This window comes from Podarcis gaigeae (assembly GCF_964106915.1).
Source record: "Podarcis gaigeae genome assembly, chromosome: 10".
NCBI lineage: Eukaryota > Metazoa > Chordata > Lepidosauria > Squamata > Lacertidae > Podarcis > Podarcis gaigeae.
The window spans coordinates 17,084,668-17,106,484 of record NC_139686.1 but is presented as its reverse complement, the minus strand read 5'-3'; the positions used below and the strand labels follow the sequence as shown (position 1 = coordinate 17,106,484).

Here is a 21,817-nt window from a genome sequence, read left to right as displayed (position 1 = left end):
ATCCCTCAGGCCAAGTCTTTGTTTACCGAGTTGAGAAGACAATTGTGTTCCTTTAAGATACCACAGTCTAGCAGTATACGTTCAGAGTGTGGTTACTTTGGAGAGCTTAAAATGAATTCCATCCACATCACAGCCAAATTTGCTAACCTATTTGCATCCAAGATATGACCAGATTAGATTCTAAGTTTAAATTTAAAACAGGCCAAATGAAAGGGCTCTTTGATTATGTTTACTTGCTGGATGCTTGAAGGCTCCGAGCCTCAATCTGGTTCTAGCTGACAGCAACGAAGGCCAAAAAAAGTAAAGTTATTTCTAAGCTGGGAGTGAAGAACCTGGGTCCTCTAGGACATGGCTGGGCTAGAATCAACACTGACCATTGCCCATGATGGGAGTTGGAAAAAACACCTGGAGGACCAGAGGCTCCCCACCCTTGCCCCAAACTATAGTTAAGATTAGCCACAATGTGTCTAGGTTCAGACAAAATAATTAACCATGGTGAATTAAAAATGAAAACAAGGACTCCTGTTTAGCCATTATGCTCTCACCCACTGGAGCAAATTAAGAACTACATTTTCAAAAAAAAAACACAACAAAAAAAAAAACAGATGCACAAACATCAAACCTCCTCCTCATTGCCATACTGGAGGAGAGGGAAAGATGCACGAGTTCAAGACTTATGCATATTCAGTGGTACCTCGGGTTACAAACACCTCAGGTTACAAACACTTCAGGTTACAGACTCCCCTAACCCGGAAGTAGTACCTCGGGTTAATAACTTTACCTCAGGATGAGAACAGAAATCGCACGGTGGCAGCGGGAGGCTAAAGTGGTACCTCAGGTTAAGAACGGACCTCCGGAAAGAATTAAGTTCATAACCAGAGGTACCACCGTAACACTAAACCATAGTTTACTGTTACATCCAACTAGTGCTGCCTACTTCCTTCTGTCTCTAGCCCGAGTGCACCAACATATTTGGTGGTGGTAGAGTTGTTCAGCAGTTGGAATGTTTTATGAATAAGCCATAACACCTCAGCAACCAAGTTCAAGTCTTGAGATGTCTCATTTCTATGTCCTGTACTGAAGCTAGAGCTCTCACACTAACAGTGGCGAAGGAGGGGGATCAAAAGCTGCCAGCTAGTATTTATCCAAGTTTTTTCTTCTGCTGCTCAGTTTACTTGAGGGTGGCAGGGGGGAGATTGGGCAAAACCACTATTCTTCTGCAAAGCTGTATAGAATCATAAAATGGCAGAGCTGGAAGGGATGCTAAAGGGTCATCTAGTCCAAATCCCTTCAATGCAGGATCACAGCTAAGGAAACCTTGAACGCTGGCCATCAAACCTCTGTTTATAAACCTCAGAAGAAGGATAATCCACCACCTTCTGATGAACGAGGTACTAGATTAAGCAGCCTGCAATTTTATTCTATGTCGACAGAAAGTACACTGCACCAGAAGATGTCCAATTCTGGCTTTGATTTCAGAAACAAACATACAGATACTAGGATAACAAACTACTCACCCTGAAGAGGCAAATGTTCTGCACACATCCAAAAGGAATAAATGATTTAAGTAATAATATATCCATACAGTTTGCTTTATTCTAGTTCTCATGATTTGCAAGTGCTGGTTAATCCTTTTAACAAACTAGCTCAAGTGTTCCAGTGTACTTAATGTGCTTCAGTTCTCCAGTTTCCAACATTTGTCTGACAGAACACTGAATGGATTCTTCACTAAATATTAACAGCTGGGGTTACTTGCCTTATGGTGCTGGAGGGATGCATTCTATTGTGAAAAACTGGGATGACTGTGTTATTTTTAAGTTGCAGTGTTTAAAGTATGAATCAAGTCGCACCTTCAGTTCAGAAGAGAAGCTATCAGTCACTGCATCCTAGGACAGAATGCAAGAGTGAAGCAGGGAAGGCAATGATGAACACTTGAGCATAACAGCAGAGGTTTATATCCCGTTATCAGACTGCCAGAGGGAGATTAGCCTACTGTTTAAAATAGATAGGGATAAAAACAGAGTTCTGTTAACTTATGGCATTTCCATCACACCTTTAGCCAGATAACTTCAATGTGATTTACAAGGTTACATACTAAAATTTAATAAAATCAACACGGCAAAACACTGGAAGCAGGAATTAAAAGCCCAAATAAAGAGAGCATGAAGGCAATTACAGTGGGACCTCGGGTTACATACGCTTCAGGTTACAGACTCTGCTAACCCAGAAATATTACCTCGGGTTAAGAACTTTGCTTCAGGATGAGAACAGAAATCGTTCAGCGGTGGTGCAGTGGCAGCAGGAGGCTCCATTAGCTAAAGTGGTGCTTCAGGTTAAGAACAGTTTCAGGTTAAGAACGGACCTCCAGAACAAATTAAGTACTTAACCTGAGGTACCACTGTAAAAGGACCTCCATACTACAAAAAGTGTGAAAGGACCAGGTGGTCTTTGCTGTGCACCTAAAAAACAAAAGCAAAAAAGCTACCAGGTAAAGATGTTTTGAAGAAAGTTCTATGATTTGGATGTTAGCACCAAAGTGGCACTCTCCCAAATCTGAGCCAACTCTTAATCTCCTAGCAGAGAGACATGCAGGGAAGGAAGGCTTCTGAATGACCCAATAATGAACAAGGTAGTATTACACATACATCATCATATCTTTAGGTGCAAGGCAAAAATATTTCTCTATCTATAACCAAGCCTTTGGCTGATTTAACATTCTATGGCCTTTTCAATGTTTTTGTGGGAGCCCCTGGACATCCTGCTCAGTTCCCATCTAAACTGACATCTCATTAGGTACTGCCCACAAAATGTAACATTGCAAACTGATTTAGTTCATTTTTTGAAAATTACAAAAATCAAAGAGAAAAAGAAACTGACAAATCATTTTGACAAACCCCCTTAATAAACTATAGCCTGCCAGGCTTTCACATAATATTTAATGCTAAACACTTGAACTACTAGTAAATGAAATCTATAATTAGTTTTAAAAAATAGAGAGAAAGAGTCATTTAACTTTTAGAAACCAATTACTCTGACTATAGTCAAAGCTGCTTTTCTAAGAGACTCCAGCTTCCTTTCGAAGTATTTAAATCCCTAAATATTTAACCTTTATTGCCTGGGAAGGCAATAAACAGTTTTTTAGAACCAATTACACACAACACAATGAAATTGTCATTTTGAAAAGCTACCTTTCAGCCACTTATGTTACAATCCACCTTGACAGCAGCAGACTATAAAAAGCCAAAGCCCCTGATCACAGGTAAACAGAAGTGTGTTAATCATTTATCATTTGACTTCATCATCTCTACATGATTCCTATAAAGGTAGGTCATTTTAGTGCCTTTTTAAAAAAAAGGGGGGGGGGGACAAAGGCAGAGAGCATGGAACTTGCATAATGCCCCTGCAAACTGGTTCTTCCATGTACCCACACCGGCACTTAGTATAAATCCTGAATGCTAAATTGCAGTTCAGCAGTGACAAACCAGGAACCCTGTACACTAGCAACAGACATACTAGACAATAGGACATGATTTAAAGAGTCCCCAAACACTTAATGCACATCACTGTTCTGTGATTTCAAACAAGACACCCTTGAGCTGGTTTATGAAATCAGGATGTCCACAGTTCAAATCTTGCCTTGACTCACAAGGTGGCCTTAGACAAAACTATTCCCTAAGATCCTCAAAAAACAGTGGTACCTCGGGTTACATACGCTTCAGGTTACAGACTCTGCTAACGCAGAAATAGTACCTCGGGTTAAGAACTTTGCTTCAGGATGAGAACAGAAATCGTGCTCCGGCGGCGAGGTGGCAGCAGGAGGCCCCATTAGCTAAAGTGGTGCTTCAGGTTAAGAACAGTTTCAGGTTAAGAACGGACCTCCGGAACGAATTAAGTACTTAACCCGAGGTACCACTGTATGAGGATACTATTAACTTTCCAGAGTTGTTGCAAGGATTACCTACAGAGTGACACATGAAGTGCTTTTAACACTCAAGAGCAATATGCAAGCGATTGACATAATTATGGCACTGCCTATAGCCAATGCTTTTTTTCCTAAAAAAAAGTTTAGGGGCACTCTCATTTTCCTACTCATATTGAAATACTGCACCTCAATGAGGTCAAACTTAGATTTACAAAATGTTTAGGGGTATGTTTACCCCTGCGTCCCTCCAGAAAAAAGCACTGCCTATACTGTAGTTCTACAGGCTACAAGAAGTAGATCCACAGAGCGAGAGTGGGGTGGGGTAGGTCTGCCATGCTGTACAGTGAGGAATACCAACTGCATGCAGCTCACATTTCGACCAGTTTGCTGGGTTTATCTAATGTAACTGCAGACAATTTAATTTAATAAATGTAACTTAAATTGCAAAACACAACAAGGGTCAGATGAAGAACTAGAACTATTATTGGCAGGGAGTGAGGTATAAAGGAAGATCAAACCACAGACCTTTTACTAGGCAAATATCGGCAACCACTTCCCCACAGATGGCTGTGGCTAAGGCTCATATTACTCCAGATTAGTTTAGATGAATATGTCTGGGTGTAAATCCAGCCAAGGTTATCTTGTGGACAGGGGCTTGGGTTCAAATCCCAACCTCAGCTATTAACTCAGCGGGTGGTTTTGAACAAGTAACTCTTCCATGTCTGCAAAACGAGAACAATGGTTGCCCCAAATTGCTCTTACGGCAATGCATAAGAGACTTAAAAAATGTCTTACAATATTTAAGCGAAAAACCACTGTTTATAATCAATTCCAGCATATGTTATTGTAATCTGAGTACCGGTTTTACACTGCACATTTTGCTCCTGTAGCACATTACTCTTGGGCTCAATCAACATTGCAGGTTAGCAATCCCAACACTGCTTTTGTTATCGTGGTACTTCATATGCTTTCAGAATTCAGAAAGCAAAGGAAAGTCAAAAGGTAAGCAACAACAGCACTTTTAAAAAATAAATAATCCATATTCTAAAAAACTGAACTTCTAATGGAATTTCTTCAAGATATCATGAAACTATTTATTTCACAATAACTACTGAAATATATGTTTTAGAAAGCCAGAGGTCAGGGTTTTTTTATTTTTAAAAAAGACACCATTCTCATCCAGTAACAAAGGCCTGCACAAAATAGGTTGCAATTTTTTTAAAAAAACACACATACACAACATGGATACTAAACACAAATCCATAAAAGACTACACTCTCTTTATCTGGTCCTGGCAATGCTGTGTTATCAGGTGACTTAAGGATGGTCAGTTTGTGAAAAACAAGGAAATGCCACAAAAGGAATTTTGTTTGCTTGTTTCTAGGAGCGTTTTTGCAAACAATGGAAAGAAACATTTACAGCCCGATGAAGGCAGACAGCTCTGTCCTGAAACAGCAAGAAAGAACAGAAGAACCCACCAAACTCACTTTACTGCAGAAGAAAACTTGATCTGATGTATAGATGTCATGGACTGGTTGAATGCAGAGGAGCGGTATGAGGCAGCAGCTGGGGAACCCCCAAGGAAAGAAGGCTCAAACCCCGGGAATTAGTGGGGGGGGACAACACTGAGTGGAGGGACACGGGTGGCACTGTGGGTTAAACCACAGAGCCTACGACTTGCCAATCAGAAGGTCAGCGGTTTGAATCCCCGCGATGGGGTGAGCTCCCGTTACTCGGTCCCTGCTCCTGCCAACCTAGCAGTTCGAAAGCACGTCAAAGTGCAAGTAGACAAATAGGTACTGCTGTGGTGGGAAGGTAAACAGCGTTTCCATGTGCTGCTCTGGTTCACTAGAAGCGGCTTAGTCATGCTGGTCACATGACCCGGAAGGTGTACACTGGCTCCCTCGGCCAATAAAGCAAGATGAGCGCCACAACCCCAGAGTTGGTCATGACTGGACCTAATGGTCAGGGGTCCCTTTACCTTTAACACTGAATGGTCATGACTCCCAGAACAAGGAGAGGCATGAAATAGGCAGAGCAAAGACGGGCAAGACAAAGGAGCCTCAAATTGCCTGGAAAGAAACAGAGGGAGACTTCGGGAGCTGTGTGAAGGCTGTACCCTCTAGGCCTAGCTTCCTGAGCTGTCTTGTTTCTTATAAAAAAATTAACTTCACCAAAGCCATGTAAGCTACTGATAACCTGCTCCTGGCACCCGTTCCTGTCAATAGACACCAAAGCTCCTTTAATGCTATCCATTAGTTGTCAACCAACTACAACTGATGATGCTCAGATATCCATTTTTGCCAACGAAAGAGCAAGAACTGCCTTATTCTCTCAGCCAAGCTAAGCCGCTTTGTTCATGTTCTACGTTCATTGTGTATGTTTACCTACAGCACCAACCTTCAACTGGTGGGCTGGAACCTAGGTTGGGTCTCAAGAGTAGCACTACCATACAAGATAAATGACGAAGAAGTGGATCTCCAAATGCGTATTTGGACTAAAAGTGGATCCCAGGTCTGGAAAGCTAGAGTACCCCAGATGATCAGACAGCACCTACAGTCCCATATTATGGTATCAGCACACAGACATGCTGCAAAACTAGCACACTCAACATTCAGAGCAGTCTGCACCTATTGAAGTGATAAGAAAGCCTTTGTGATGTGCTAAGAGGACAAGGGGACAAGTGAGGAGATAAAATGTTGGCAGTCCTGTCACCATAAAAGGAAAACAGATGAAACTGAGAGCAAGCCAAAGAATCAAGAGAGGCTAAGTGCGAATTGCATACCAGAAGTCCAGACTCTTTATTCTTGCCTTAACCCTATGAAGTCAGTATTGAGTTTTTGTTTTAAGCGAAGAGACTAACATCGAAGACCACGGCACATATTGCATAACAGCAAATCTTGACTTTGCCTCCAAGCGTACACATTCAACCATGTATTGGAAGCAATCCTGGCTCTACAATGATAGTATTCAATTGATTTGCATGGTCAGCCCATCTCACCCATTTACCAAACATTGTGCATGGGGTATGATTAATTTCCCCCCAGAATCACATAGCAGGCAGGTCAACTCACTCGGTCTTGTTTCTTTCTCAGGTGCAAGCAATGTGTTCTATACAACTGCATGTAATGAAGACCTGATGGCTTTTTAAAGAAAAACTGCTTCTGGTGGGGCATTCAGGAACAGAAATGCTGTGGGGGAACTTAATTCATAATCCCTCCCCAAATGGCTCTCCCAACCCTATACAAAGGGTTTCAAATGCATATTTTAAGGACATATACATGCTTCCAAGCAGGGCTCCATTATCCCCAGCCCTCTTCCCACCACAGCCAAACCTGAACTGCCTTCTCTGAAGCCAGGAACACAATTAGATAACATCCTCCATTAACCTGGCTGCTGGCAACAAAGATGAATTCACACACGTTCTCTCCCTGCCACATAACCACTGTAAACCAAGTAGCACTGCAATTACTCAGAATGGCACAAACAAACCATTATTTTTATTTCAAAGACCACAAGCACAACAAACGTACATATATATATATATATATATATATATTGAAAAGGGCCTGTATATAAAACAAATATCATACAAGACAAATCACTCAGTGTTAGTTCAGCGACTGATAGAGATTTAAAAGGCCTAACATGCTTTTTGTACGCTCAAACAAGCAATATTCACTGTTTGCAATGAAATCATACTCAAGCTACCTGAAGCATGAACCTGCAATACAAAATTCCAACCTGGAGTTTACATTGACATTGAAGTAATCACTTAGCTTACGATGTCTGACTAGTCCAGACTATGTGTTGAACTGAGCAATTAAAAACTATCCAATTCGTTTCAATTAGGAATTAAAGGACAATTAAAAAGGCATCTGTATCTAAAATTATATTTAGAACAACGCAGCTTATTCTTTCTTGAAGACATGCTTTACAGATAAATGAAGATTATTTAAATCTTTAAAAGACCTATTTGGTGGAACTTGTTTTCCCTGTTTCCCTGCTTTTACTTCTGCTCCAGGAATATCAGATTTAAAAAGCCAAACAGGTTGTTGAACCTCATAATTCATATATTTTTTGGGGGGGGGAGAGTCCAAATGATTACAGAAAGGTTCTGCTCAATGATCAGCAATGGGGGCGGGGGAGAGTGCAGAGGAATATGAATTATGCTTCTAATTGGTTTGTAAAACTGTCATTCTGCATACAGTTCCTGCCCTAACATAGCACCACCTTAAAAACTTCCAAACCCAAAGTTCCACCCCTGTCACCTCAGTCCTCAACACCCCCTACAAATGCTAGATGCTGCCAAACCATAAATTTTGTGTCCAGGATGAAGTACCTCAAATGTAAACACATCTACTTTATTCATACTACAAGTGTGGAGAACTTTTGAAGTACAGAAACTTTAGTCCTCCTATGCGCAAAAAAAATTAGCATTTGTGATTTAAAAAACTGGTATCCTTCAACCCTATCAAATGATACTCAAGGAAGCTTAGATTTAAAGATTAATAATAAAATGAATACTGTAAAATAAACCACCTCAAATGAAAATAAAAAAATGAAGTGTTTCTATTGTGAAACTCCAATTAAACAAACCAGTAAAAGTTTTTCAGTATCACACAACAAATTCCTGCACACACCAGTAAGGAGAATGTTTATCCAAATTGTGAAGGTCATTCACAAACCAGCTCAACCTCAACAACAAAAATCCCTGTCTCCCACCTTCTTACTTTATTTCCTTCCTTCCCTTCAGTGGGCAGGTGGGTGAGTTGAATTGCACTTTTTCCCTTCCAGAGATTTAAAGGCAAAATAATCAGAACTGACCTTCTGGATGCTACTGGTTCCTTGTTTCTGTTCAGAAAGCCACAGCCTGCATTCCACTGCAACAACTTTTCTACTGTATTGTTGAGTGACTTCACTATAAATATCTTTTAACACATTTAAAATGTGTGGGTGATGAAATTCAATAGCCAAAAAAATGAGTAACAAAGATTGTTACTGTAAGGAGAGAGCTATGTAGAGCTGAAGCAGCAAAAGTCAGGAAGAGAAGCTCTTTTGAGAAGGCTGTTCTATCTACACACAGGGCATCAACAGAATAAAAAGCGGGGGATCCAATTTCCTCACAATTCCCTACCTAACACAATCCAAAGTCATCCCCTTTGGGGCTGAACCATCTCCCACAAGATGACACATTTTGCCAGAATAACCCTCCCACACAGAACAAAGGCCTTGAATGACACTGTCCATGCAGATTACAGCTGAGAACAGCATTTCAAAGCAAACAGAACTCTGTCTCCTGGTCATACAGTACAACAGACTAGCTATTTTGGTTAATCCAGGTTAAACCCACTTCAGGAAATATACTAGTGAATTCAATTAGAATTCACTTCATGCCATTCACCTGGAAGGAAATGCACATTTATTCTAAGGCAGAGAGTGATCCTATTGCTCATTCACATGGAGTCTCTAATAAATCTGTATAGATTAGCCATTGTGCTAAGCAAAGTCAAAGGAGCCTCTCCCAGACAGTGCTGGGAAAATATTTTGAATTCCTAGATACCAACCTGCTTTAGGGATTTCAATTAGAATTGCCCACATTCTGCCACTGAAATCATAAGCAAACTGCTTTCTTTTTAATATCTATATAGTCTCAGGATACCAAATTTTGTACTTTGTACCTGTGACCTGCAATACACACAGATTGTCTACTGGCTGTACTGGGATACTAAAAGGTTTTACATCATGGGGACTTTCTGTTCTTCTGGTATTATACCCATGATGAGCATATCATTAAACACTGCATGAATGCTATCTAAACAAGTTAGCAGTCAGTTCCAGACATTCAATCACTCACAAAGATCAGAAACCCTTTCCCACACATTCAACCTAATCTTACACATGCTTACAGTCAGAACCAAGTCCCACTGGTTTCAGAGGGATTATTTCCCAAGCAAGTGTGTGTAAGTTTGCAGCCACAGGCATGCACTGAAGGCACTGGAGAAAACCCACTCTTTTATAGTGACTTCAGCTGTGAGCTTAACACAAGTGATTAGAAGGTAACAACGCAGCCTTGCATTTAGCAACTAGGCTTGTTGTTGTTGGCATCCGTCTGTCTCAACAAACAATGGAGTGTGCCTCCGAAGGTGAAGTCAAAGCTGAGTTAGCAGCACCAAAGTGACCTCCCTGGGGTGCAACCCTGAGCAGTGTGTATGGAGGTCCTGGGCTGCCCAGATGACAAGACCTCTCTCTCAGCTTCACTGACGTGGTCCAAAGGAAAGCAGAGTAATACGTTTGGCACCAGTTTGGCTGCAGGAGTTGCTGGAAGGAGACATATAAGGCACTATGGAGTTTTAAGGACTCCAGATTTTTGTAAGCTTTACTCCTTAGCCTTCTCCTGAATATATCTCACAACCAGCCTAGAAGCCATGACAAATCTAGACAGCATCGTAAAAAGCAGAGACATCACCTTGCCAACAAAGGTCTGTATAGTTAAAGCTATGGTTTTCCCAGTAGTGATGTATGGAAGTGAGAGCTGGACCATAAAGAAGGCTGATCGCTGAAGAATAGATGCTTTTGAATTATGGTGCTGGAGGAGACTCTTGAGAGTCCCATGGACTGCAAGAAGATCAAACCTATCCATTCTTAAGGAAATCAGCCCTGAGTGCTAACTGGAAGGACAGATCGTGAAGCTGAGGCTCCAATACTTTGGCCACCTCATGAGAAGAGAAGACTCTCTGGAAAAGACCCTGATGCTGGGAAAGATGGAGGGCACAAGGAGAAGGGGACGACAGAGGACGAGATGGTTGGACAGTGTTCTCGAAGCTACAAACATGAGTCTGACCAAACTGCGGGAGGCAGTGAAAGACAGGAGTGCCTGGTGTGCTGTGGTCCATGGGGTCACAAAGAGTCGGAAACGACTAAACAACAACCACCTCAGGCAGTTCTCCTAATTTACATGCTGTCTTTGGAAAAACTATCATTCGGCTCTATTCCTTCTCTGCCATCCTGTTTGATAGAAGACAAAAGGGTTGTTCCCAATGAAGGTGTCTATTCGTACAAGTGCAACAGAGCCTTTCCCTCCCTCCTGCACTCCCCAAATCTGCCTCAGAAGCTTGGGGATTGAAAGGAAGTTCCATTACACAAGCAAAGTCCTTGTGCAGACAAGATGGCTTCACAGGATACAACCCAGGGTTTTAAGTAGCCTGCCAAGACTTCCCTTTCTCATGGATAGCAAGAAATACAGGCTGCTAATCTCTTAGGCTAGTAAAAACATTTCATGTTAGTAACTTTTGTGGACTTAAAATATACAAGCATACAGAAAAAGCTAGCACATTTGTGTTAAATTAATTTGAATACAGTGCTAACTCATCCTCTGTGCTGCACAAAAGTCACCCTCAGGCAGCTCCAAATCTTTGCAGCTCCAAACCTCCTTGTTCTCGGACAGTCACCTCCTCACCTCTCACTTTCCCATTAGAGTCTCATGCTCTACTGACTGAGCTATCTCAATACTAAACCCTATAGATCTGGAACTCAATGGATCCGTCTTCAGAAATAGAAACCAGAGCATTCATATTCAGCAGATAAACAGGGTGAATTTGCACTTAAAAAACAACAACCGAGGATGCTATTGTGAGAAAAACCCACCACAAAACATTCTAATTTACCCTACCAATGTACTTTGTGGGCAACTTGTCTCAGGTTGCAATCCTACACTTACACAGGAGTAAGTCCCACTGAATCAAAGAGGGGCAGTAGTTCACTGGTACAGCATCTGCTTTGCATGGAGAAAGTCCCAAATTTCAACCCCCAGCATCTTCATATAGGGCTGGAAGAGATCTCTGTTAGAAATCAATTCAGTTCATTGTCGATCACCTTAAATAAAATTGGTACACAGTTCCCTGTTGCCATTAATTTTCACACGCCCAGGTACACAAGAGCAGGTTTTTAAGAACAACGCAATCGTCACACTGTTGAGTTGGTGACAGTTCATTTGGGTTCTGCACAGAGATTTTGACTCTGGCTCAGCTTAGGTTCCACATTTCTCTTCCTAGTTGAGCCCACTAACTGCTGCTCCACACCAACTCCCTCTCCCCTGGAGTCCCATCAAAATCAAAGCCAGAGGGTCTTCCATAGGTGACATTTCCACCTGGAAAGGCAATTTGCTAAAGTCAATGTGGTTATTTTAATAGACTTTTCAACATTAGATGTCTCTCTGAACTGGTTTGCCGTGGGAAGAAAAAAACAGTTTTTAAAGGTGGAATGGCAGAAAAGAAAAAGGAAAAAATATAAATCTGATCATTTTTATATATAGAAGTCTATATTGTGTAAGTGGGGTGGGTCTAACACGTGCACTTACAGATTGTCCTCAGCAGCAACTGGAAGAGAAAGAGTAAATATTTTTCATGTAAATCCTAAACTCATTAGTGACACAGACCTTGCTACAAGCAGAATCCCCAGAGTCCTTCCTCACGCTTTCATGTTCAGACACTTTTGCAGAAACAATTGTAGAAAAAGAAAGAAGATAGCAGTGAAGCACCCACTGACATACACTCCATCACTTGTTTTTGCAGCTCTGAATCTTAATGAGTATCTTCATTGCTTATTTCTGCTGTACTTCTAGAAGATCTCCCAAATCAACATAAGCCTGTATTTTGATAGGCTCACTACTGCCCTAAAGGCTAAGAAGAGCCAATGTTCAACATAATTGCAGGTTTCGTGCTTTTCTTCTTCTGAGCTTATCTCTATACAGAGCAACAGTCAAGAAACACTCTCCATTCTTAAAGGAAGCTTGAAATCTGTGCAGATGTTCAGGGTGTCTACCTGGCATACCTCTGGTCAACAATCAAATTTTCGTCTACAGTTCCAGTGTCCTATATTAGCCAATAAAATTGTAGGCAGATGGTGTGGCAGATGAGTGTAAAATATAATTTCAAAGTGCAGCCTAAAGAATACTCATATACTGTACTAAACATTAATGTTTTCCAGATTATGCATACAGTAGAATATTTGAAAGCCACATAAAGCAAGGATAAAAGTCCTGCTGAATTCACGGAGTTATGCCAAGATGCACATCACCTAAAATTATAGACCCATATTAAGAAGGAAGTGAAAAGCTGGTATTTACAAGTAAGCTTGAATGCAAACCCTAATTCAAAAATAAATTCTGTATAACCTTTTTCCTGACAATATTCCCTCTCCATAAACAAGTCCAAAGCATAAAGCATTTGTCAGAACTGTCTAACAAATGTGATTAATCCATACAATTTAGCTTCTTATTTTTTTTGCAGTGTTTACAAACAATCGCCAAAACCTATTAGAATGACACCACTATAGCCATAAATTCTCCAAAACAATGAGTCAAGTGTGTTATGACAAACAAATCTTACATAATACGGTGGATATTTCTGCTCCTACAGTTGCTTATTATGAGAGGAGTGTACGGACACAGGGACCTGATCAAGAAAAGGTTTTGTAAGCACTTCCTGACCTCATGCATTCAACCGAACTTGGCCCAAAATATCCAAATAAGGTGATTCTATTGTACCTAGTTACATTGGCTACTATCTTAAGAGAAAGTAAATATATTTCAATGTCTATGCATCTTCAAAACCAACACAGAAATATTAGCACAAGGATTGAATCTGCACTCCTGAAGCAGTGTAATTTTGCACAAACTTACTTTGAAGTACGAAGAACCTTTAGATCCATCACTGAACCCAGCTGATTTATATACTGTTTGAAGGAGACTCTGCCAACTCCTATTCTGTTCCACATTTAGCTTTTGAAAACAAGTGTCCTGATTATGTAAGACCCCACAGTGCCTACTATTTTAACCTTACATTTTGAACCCTAAGGGAGAGATTTGTTACGAGTGTGTGTGTTGACATTTTGCAACTCTTAGCAGCTATGCAAAAGTAGGTGAAAAGGCAAAAGGAGCCAACAGCGAGTCAAAGCACTGATTTTCATGTTTAAGACTAACAAAGCCAGCTAATATAAAGCCAAGTCTCCAGATGTTCACCATTTTAGTGTCGAGATTAGCTTGGAAGCTGAAAAAAATCATAGAGATTCAACAACCTTCTTTTCTTAAGAACTGTGGTTGGCTGGTGATTAACCTTAAGTCTGTGTCAAATACCATCTTCTCACTTGCTTTTCTAATTGAGTAACGATTCAGAAGTCTTAACATGTTCAGGACTTGTTCACAAATTTCATTCCAGACAGTGGTTACATCTGCCATGTTACCTAAACCATAATCAGCAGCATTCTTGTGTTAGTGAAGTCAGTGGCTTCTTTCCAACGCATAGTTCTGTAATCACTACCGCAGATAAACAATATTGACCATGTCTATGACAAAAATCTATGTAGAAGCCTCAAAGTTTTTGACGGAGCTGCCCAACTGTCACAGAAGAAGGGGTGGGCAGGTAGAGGAGTCATTTTTTTCTACAGTAGGGATGGAGAACATATGTTGCTGGACTACAACTCCCATCATCCCTGGCCATGATGGCTGGGGCTTCTGGGAGTTGGAGTCCAACAACATCAGCAGGGCCACAAGTTCTCCATCCCTGTTCTAGAGAGAGGCACAACAGACAGAAGTGTCTAGAAAAGGAGAGGGAAGCACAAGAAGCATTAGCTAAGCAAACTAGAGGAATGGGGAGAAAAACTAGGAAAAAGAACTGTCTAAATAGACATTTGAACACAGGCAAAGGCAGAAGTGAGAAGCTGTGAGAAAAGGCCTCCTCTGTGGCCAGGTTATAGAACATTTTATATTTATTTTATGGAACACCTTACCTCATGAAATCCATGTACCCCTGCTTTCACTTTTTCTTGTAATCTGGTTAAAAATGTATTCCAATGGGCATTTGACCTGCTAGTTCGGCCTTCCAGACTTTTTTGGGACTACAACTCCCATCATCCCTGACCAGTGGTCCTGTTAGCTAGGGATGATGGGAGATGTAGTCCCAAAACATCTGGAGGGCTGAGTTTGCCTATGCCAGCCTTGTACCATTGCTTGGTGTTACCGTTATAAGCAACCCTGAGCAATGCAAATCCTTTGGAAGGGTGGGAGGGATATACATTTTCTTAATAAATATAATAGTAAACAGATCGCTTACCGACTAGCAATAACTTGTCAAATAACTAGCTACAGGTCTTTATATATTATCAATAAACCTCGGGAAATAGGAGGCAGAGTTTATTATCCTTGGGTTAGATAAACTCATTTTGTAGTCCCATGGGGCAGGAAAACGGGAGAAAATTGTTCCATATTCCTGGTAAGATGCCATCAATTAATTGAATGAGCTAAGAGTTGCAACCTTCATCAGAAGAGTAAGCAAACTGATACACTGGAGGTGCATAATGTTTAAAATTAAAGCTACATGCCCAGAAGCTATGCTCAGGAACCTGTGCACAAGTTCACACTAAACACTTTGGCTAAGACCTAGGAGCCAGGACCTACCTGATTAAAATCCTGAAGAACAGATTGAGAGGATTAACATAATTAACACAAAATGCATATGTGTGCCTAGGTAAAAGTACGCATTTACTAATGACATCTTCACCCTCCAGCTATTCTATGCCCAGATTTTTACAGTGGAAAGTCTGAAATTACTTTTATGACGTCCATATAACCAGACACTTGCCTACTTGCTGCAGCTTGCAACCACAACAATTAAGTGTATCTGTAATGTGGGTTTTAAAGAAGAAAAGTGTGCCAAGCAAGGGAAGCATGAATTCCATTTCTATGTGCACTAACTTGGAAGCAAGTATAATTGAACATGGTGGGATTTCCTTCTGGAGAAAACATGCAAAGGGTTGGGCTGTAAGTGAACGAGACCCCTTCCCCCAGCATGTTAAGAGGGGGGTTTAACCCTCCATCCTTCAAATGCCCTTTAAATGTGCTCCTGCCCAGAAAGACAGAATGCAGAATCAATGTCTCTACAGGTGTTGTGCAGCAGAACAACTCCCCCTGCAATCTATTATTAGCAACCTCCCAAGTTTCTTGCTAGGCATATCTCAAATGGAAAGGAAATCCAGTAGGCTGCAACCTGCTAGACCCAACAGCTGTTCTTTTACAAAGGAAACTGTTCTGGCTACCTCAAGCTGTCTCCTTGGGCCTAGTTCTTATGATCAGCAGGTGGTTAAACCTACTGCGTGTTCAGACCCAGAAACCTTCCCCCTAAATAAATTCACACTTGACTCAAATTTTGGTTTTGGTTTTTGGCAGAATTTAGGCCACAACTTTATTACCGTATTTTTCGCCCCATAAGACGCACTTTTTCCCCTCCAAAAATGAAGGGGAAATCTGGGTGCGTCCTATGGGGCGAATGCAGGCTTTCGCTGAAGCTTGGAGAGCGAGAGGGGTGGGTGCGCACCGACCCCTCTCGCTCTCCAGGCTTCAGGAAGACATCCGCAGCCTGGGCAGCCCTGCAGGAGGTCAGGCAGGGATGTCTAGGCTGCGGATAGCAGCCTGTTTCCTGGAGCGTCGGGCGCCCTGAAAGCAGAGCGCCCGGCGCTTCGGGAGCACATCCGCAGCCTGGGCAGCCCTGCAGGAGGTCCGGCAGGGCTGTCTAGGCTGCGGATAGCAGCCTGCTTCCCGGAGTGTCGGGCGCCCTGAAAGCAGAGCGCCCGGCGCTTCGGGAGCGCATCCGCAGCCTGGGCAGCCCTGCAGGAGGTCCGGCAGGGATGTCTAGGCTGCGGATAGCAGCCTGCTTCCCGGAGCGTTGGGCGCCCTGAAAGCAGAGCGCCCGGCGCTTCGGGAGCTCATCCGCAGCCCGGGCAGCCCTGCAGGAGGTCCAGCAGGGCTGTCTAGGCTGCGGATAGCAGCCTGCTTCCCGGAGCGTCGGGCGCCCTGAACAGAGCGCTCCGCGCGCCGGACAGACATCCGCAGCGTGGGGAGCCCTGTAGGGGTTCCCCGCAGGGTTCCCCATGCTGCGGATAGCAGCCTGCCTCCCAGCGGGTAGGGCGCCCTGAAGCAGAGCGCCCCGCGCGCCGGACAGACATCCGCAGCGTGGGGAGTCCTGCAGGGGTTCCCCGCAGGGTTCCCCACGCTGCGGATAGCAGCCTGCCTCCCGGCGGGTGGGGCGCCCTGAAGCAGAGCGCCCCGCGCGCCGGACAGACATCCGCAGCGTGGGGAGCCCTGCAGGGGTTCCCCACAGGGCTCCCCACGCTGCAGATAGCAGCCTGCTGCCTGAGGCAGACATCGGCCAGCCCCACAAGCTCAGGGAGGTGCAGCGCCCTTCCTCGACCTGGTTTGGTTTCCCCGACCTGCTTTTAGGGGGGAAATAAAGGGGAAATTTTTTTCCTTTATTTCCCCCCAAAAAAACTAGGTGCGTCCTATGGGACGGAGCGTCCTATGGGACGAAAAATACGGTAATTACAGCAAGTGACTGGTTGCATAGGCTCTGATTTGACTAGCTCCCTGCTATGCAGGTAGCACTGACTCAGGGTTCCAGCATAGGTCAGCCAAAGGTGAACACCTGGATAAGTGGAAAGCCGGGAATGGGCTAACTCCGCCACCCAAATGTCCCCCTCGACTCAGGCACAGGCACCATCTCCTCTCAGGGGTTGACCAAACCATTGAGTCCCTGGATTCCTTTAATGGAATACCCTTCAAATATGGATGGCGAGAGCGTTCTCCCATCCCTATCACCTGAACCAGAGCCTATCCGCAACCTTACAAGTTGTGACGATTTGCTTCGCGGCAGGCGAAACCCAAATGGCAACAGCCAATCAGCTAAGTGGATCCCTGCCGTGCCCCTGTCCCAATGACAGACAACACACGATGGCATAGCAAGGTCAAGCGCAAAGCTCCAAAAGTAGGGAGAGGTGGGCGGGTGTTCCAAGGGCATGCGCCGGAAGAGGATGCTCTGGGTCTCGTGCATGGGTATAAATAGGTCCCTCAAACCATTTGGACTGGTTCCCTTTGGCCAGATTGCACCCAGCTTTGAGGGACCTACCAATTGGGTGTTGTGGCTGACCAATCGTACCCACCCACAACACAGGGTGTCGGTTTTCCAGGTCTCACCGCAATACGTGCCCTCTTTAAGGGAGGACCCGATTTTCTGGATTTTATCACTTCACACCACAAGTGACTGAACATCCCCTGCATATAGACAAGTAGCATTTGAGGAAGAAGGTACCCCTCTTCCCAGCCTGCTACTTTTCTGTACATACAGAATGTTTTCATATAGAAAAGCATTTAACAGCGTGAGCCCACATTTGCGGGAGGAAACGAAAGCAGCCACAAAATCACCATGTTGTGCTGTAGCTAGGTGCTGACCTGGATATGAGAATCCTGGATTCAAATATCCCTGCTCAGATGTAAAGGCTACCAGTGGATGAAAAAACTCTCTTCCTAACCTCACTTTCAGGGATGTCATGAGGCTAAAATGCCACTGGAGAAAGAGCAGGAAACAAAAGTAATTAAAATAAATTACTACTTCCTTTCCATCACCAGCCCTGCTTCACAGCCTTCATCACAGCTGGCAGCTACAAGTCCAGGAAGGAGGAATGATGTCTTCAACATTATTATTATTATCACCATTAATTTAATTTAATTTAATTTAATTTATTACGTGCCTTTCACCCTAAGGTGTCAGGACAGGTTGCAACAATTTAAAATACAAACACAACTACAATAGATGACAAATGTTACTGACAGAAATGAGAAAGCATTGGGCCTTCCCAGGGTTGGGATCCCTATGCAGAAAGGTGTTCTATTTAACAGTAAACATGCCCTCTATGAGATCTGGTAGTATGACTTGCAAAAGACCATGAAAGCTAGTTATGCCCATAAAATCAGTTGCTTCTATTTGACAAATCCTAAACACTCACTCCTGTTTTATATTCAGTGCATAAGAGTTGGGCCCAATATAAAAGAGGGGGGGCAAAGAGGCAGATCCACCCCAGATGAACCATAACTCCAATTCCCAACTTTTGTTTCTAGCATTTGTGAAACCTGAGATAAGTGACAACATGTATAGCAGACATTCTTCCCCTCAATTTTTAAAAAAGAAATCTATCTGCTCCTCCATTTCAGTGGTTTACTCCTCCATGCAGAAAAAATTCCCATGGACCTCCATGGACGCAAGCAAAGGTGAAAGTCCTGACCTGTGTAAATTTTCTGCATGCACACACTTACTGTACACACTGGACCATGAATGTGTTAATGTTAGAATGCCACCTATTAATAGCCCACCAGCATGGTAATATTACATGTGTGAATGGGCTCATATATATGTAACAGGTGCACTTAACTTAATTTTTCAACTTGCCCTCAACGAAGCATAAATGGTTTGGTCTTGCAGTCAACAAACACACAACAACCCTGTGAGGTAGTTTACACAGAGAGATAGTGACTGTCTCAAGGTCACTCAGAATGGAGAGCATTTTCAGATGTCTTCACTGAGTAAAGACTGTATGGTGAGAAAAGCACAGGGTACACAAAGAACAATGGTTGCTATTTCACCAAGTTTTGCTCAGTGTAGATGCACTGAAATTAATGAAGAAGTGAAATTCAATTCAATAATTTCAAGGAGTCTACCCTGAGTAAAACTTAGTTGAATACCACCCAGTGCTTCTACCAGGCTTCCTGAATTCCCTCAGGTTGCACCTTTTCATTCATAAGAGTGCAGCAGGGACCTAAAGTCATTTCTGAGATTACAGAGCACCTGGTAAATCTAGCTATTCCTTATGGGGTTAGGGATAGGCACCTTTGTAAAACTGCATTTTTCCATACATAACCAAATCACATCTAGAAACAGTCAGTCCCAACTAGAACACACTGATTGACAACCCTCATAGTATGGAGATCTCAGAATCTCAAATTCCGCAGAGAGAGATAGATCTAGCCCTCCCAATCTGAATTTTAACCATAAAACCCCTAGATGTAGCAGTTCCGAAATAAGACAGTGCTTGAAAATTCATCTGGCACACTCCAGGATTTAAGTAGGTATTTGGCATAATTCTCTGCTTTCAGTACTAATATCTCTTTGTAGTTTCCCACACAATAGAATTGGCAAGGATCTGTCCCTTCTGTCTCTCCCATAGTTAATGGATAGCTATCACATTAGACTGTGTAAAGAGGCAATCAATCATAACTGGTTGCATTGTTCTCTGCCCAGAACTCCTGTAAACACATCTAGACAAGATATGCAAGGCAAATAAGATTATCTTCCAAATATTAACTGTTTGAAATATAGTACGTGGACACATGAATGCCTAGTCCCACAAATTTCTCAGGAAAAAAAGTGTTTCTGTGCAATATAAAACTGTCTGGAGTAAATAGTGGAACACAGTACACTCAACAATCGGGGAAGGGGAGCATACACCAAATAAGGGAAGTTTTATTGTTTACAAATTCAACAAATGTCATTCCTTATAAATCCTTACTTCATTCGAAACAATACAACCCCATCAAGCAGCCATGCAAAAATAAATTCACCTACAAGAAGTTACAAAAAGCTTGCCTGCTACCTCTTTTCAGTTCTAAAAATCTGCTTCCCTTCTTCTCTGACTTGCTGTGCTCCCAAGTAAAGGGCACACATAGAACTTTTCCTCAAGGGGGGGGGGGGAGATTAATCTTCCCCAAACACATCTTCCACTATGCTGTAGCTGATATATGGCCTACAAGTGATTATTTTCTCCCATTCAAATACATGTTGGCTTTATCCACACAAGTAACTAATAAGGGTTTTCTGCAGCCTTTGGGGCTTTAGAAATGTTCGCACATTTTGCACAGATAAAATAACAAAGGGTTGCTCTTGCTGAATAACATCCCCTTGGTACCAGACGAAGCTCTTCACCAATAACACAGGGCCCTGTTTCAAAACTCTGCACCTCTGTCAAATCTCTCTGACAAAGAGCTCGCTTGAACAGGATTTCTTTCAAGACCAATCTGCCCTTGAGACCACTAAATGGCCTAATCCTGTCCCTCCAAGCCTGGATGGCCAAATATTAGGGTTCAGTTTCAAGAAGAGTTCATTGCCCGGGAAACTTCTGCTGCACCCGACCCCAAGGTTCATCCACAAAGAAGGTATAGTAAGTAACAGAGATTGAAACTGCCTTTGAAGACAGGCAGAGTATCCCATAACCAGCCTTTGCAAAACCCAGATTTAGAGCTTTTGCAGAGAAGAAGTGCAACAATCTGGCAAGCTTAAAGCTGGCTCATTTTAGAAATCCAACACAGAGCCCTTCCCATGCTGGTGAATGCCAGTATATGGAAAGCAGTCAGGCACAAAAGGCTGAGAATTTCTGCATGTGCATCTTATCCCACACAATCCTCAAACACAGGACACGCTTGGAGACGTGCCTAGATCAGGGCTTCGACTTTGCCGTTGCGCTTTAGGCAGAGCAATCAGGCACATGTTTTGCCGCGGTGTTAATGCAGATCTGTTACTCTTTATCTGCCAGCTACCAGTGATACGCAATCCTATCACGACGCTACGGAAAGGATTGGCTTGTCTCCGATACTCTGTGTGTGAAGCAGAGGTTTCCGGTCCACTTTTATTGATCGCATACGTCGGGAATCCCAAAAGACTGCGGGTGGGGTTTTTTTGTATTAATTAATGCAGAGAGCGGAGGAATGTTTTCATAATAGAGAATGCACGAACGTCCTAAAAACCCACTCCTCCCCCCCCTTACCCGCAGCAACACACATCACAGCAGGGAAGCTCTCTGCTCTGAGCAGAACTGAGGAGGGCGCTCCTCCTGCTATTATCTAAGGTTGTGGGGAGAAGAGGATTCCTGGCTCCCATTTCTTTCTTTCGTAAAAAAGGAACCCCAATAAACCGCCTCCGCGTACCCTCCCTTAAAAAAAGAGCGGCAACCACGCTCTTCTGCAGCCAGCAGGACCAGAAACCTTCATGCAGAAACACCCTTCCCAAAGGCATCACCTTC

At 42.9% G+C, this 21,817-nt stretch overlaps 2 protein-coding genes across 44 annotated transcripts in view; one reads left to right on the top strand and one right to left on the bottom strand.

The window, feature by feature from the left end:
* The window catches only part of LOC310826186 (tigger transposable element-derived protein 1-like), a 1,677,490-nt gene that overhangs the window by 1,038,517 nt on the left and 617,156 nt on the right, over positions 1-21,817 (top strand). The window lies entirely within an intron of this gene.
* Positions 1-21,817, bottom strand: part of MICAL3 (microtubule associated monooxygenase, calponin and LIM domain containing 3) — a 182,881-nt gene that overhangs the window by 160,356 nt on the left and 708 nt on the right. The gene's annotated exons all lie outside the window — the stretch shown is intronic.